This window comes from Acomys russatus, chromosome 22 (genome assembly GCF_903995435.1).
Source record: "Acomys russatus chromosome 22, mAcoRus1.1, whole genome shotgun sequence".
Lineage (NCBI taxonomy): Eukaryota > Metazoa > Chordata > Mammalia > Rodentia > Muridae > Acomys > Acomys russatus.
Genome location: NC_067158.1, coordinates 32,458,602 through 32,460,369, shown reverse-complemented (window position 1 = coordinate 32,460,369; position 1,768 = coordinate 32,458,602). Strand labels below are relative to the sequence as shown.

The 1,768-nt window shown below is 39.6% G+C and overlaps 1 pseudogene; it reads right to left on the bottom strand.

Moving 5' to 3' along the window:
* Positions 1-605: 605 nt before the first annotated feature.
* Positions 606-1,404, bottom strand: LOC127205731 (zinc finger CCHC domain-containing protein 9-like; annotated as a pseudogene).
* Positions 1,405-1,768: the final 364 nt, after the last annotated feature.

Sequence of the window (1,768 nt, the reverse complement as noted above, 5' to 3'; positions counted from 1 at the left end):
CATAACATTTTTGTGAGAACATATAAATAAGTTTCTATTACAGTAAGTTGATAATCTGAATTAGGAATGCATAACAAAACATTTATTCACAAACTCAAAGCTATGTGCTTTTCTTAGAGGTGGTCAATTTTGACTCATAATTTACATTTATAAAAATGATTGCCACAATCAGGAATACAGCTCCTTAGTTATGTCTAAGTTCTGTCTGTTAAAATATGTTCTTAGGCAGACTTCCTGTAATCTCAGTACTCAGGACACTGAGGCAGGATTACTAGTGTGAAACCAACCTGGGCTACATAGAATCTGTCTCAAATATGGATACACACACACACACACACACACACACACACATGCACACACGGGGCACGGGGGAAGGGAGGGAGGGAGGGAGAGAGAGAGAGAGAGAGAGAGAGAGAGAGAGAGAGAGAGAGAGAGAGAGAGAGAGAGAGAGAGAGAGAGAACAAATGATCATCCTGTACTCCTTGATAGACAGAATGTCTATCTTGCCCCCACTAAGATCAGACTTTGTGATACAAGCTTGGCTCCATAGGCACCCAGTTTAAACCTCTAAAGACCTACTTTGGAAAGTAACAGTGAGGTGATAACTAACAAGAGTACCAACTCTTATAAAAATTAACAACTTTGGGTACTTTTGTTTTAGGTTTCTGTGGTTTGGGCACATTGTGAACTTCTTCATAGTCTGCACTCATTCCCTTTACGTAGTGACCAACTATGATAATTCTATCTGAATTCTGATTTCAAGGCAATCTTTCTTAAAATGTTCCACAGAGCCACAAAGATTGTAGCCATCACCATCAGCACAGACTCCTTTGTATTATCAGGGCAGGACCTGGACAGGTGTCCCATTTTGCAAAACATTTTGCAAAAGGAAATTCACTGAGAGGAGGGTCTACACTGACTCTGCACTTGGTGGTTTCATGCTCTCTGTACCTGCAGCAGTAATAGATGGCAGTGCCCATGTCCTGACTTTCTGGAACAGCTGGGCAATCGGCAACCTCATGGCCAGGTTTTTCTTTGCCACTTGTCTTTTTCATTGTCTTCCTTCCTGTTGCCTGTCTTTCTTTAAGGCCACTGCAATTTCTTCCTTCATTTCCTGGCTGTCTGTTGCTATTATCTCCTTGTTGTGGAGCATTTTTGAGTTCTGTTTCAGGTATTTCATGAATCCATTCACGTCTTCATTCAAGTACTCTTTTTTCTTTTTATTGCTTTTATGTTTTGCTTGAGATGTGTCTTTTTTAAGGGATCGTCAACTGATTTGATGTTGTTTGTGCTTTGAAAAGTTTGGTCTGCTCTCTCTGCAGACCCCTTTTTCATGTCCTCCCATGATGCTTCATGCAAGGGTCTCTTACTATTTGAGGTAGTAATTATAGCCTACTTGGTCATGATTTCATCAGAGGTACTTTACCAATCTCGTGTGAAGAAACTGAAGGAAAAAAAATCACATCTTCATCTCGTTAAGTGCAGAAAAGCTTTCGATAATATTGAACACCTCATCTTGATAAAAGTCTTGGAGAGATCAGAAATACAAGGCCCATCTCTAAATATAATGGAGGCAATATAAAGCAAACTGATAGTCAACATCAAGTCAAATGGAGAGAAACTCAAAGCAATTTCATTAAAATCAGGAACAAGACAAGGCTGCCCACTCTCTCCATATCTCTTCAACATAGTACTTGAAGTTCTAGCTAGAGCATTGACTACTAAAGGAGATCAACGGGATACAATTTGGAAAGGAATAAATAGAAGT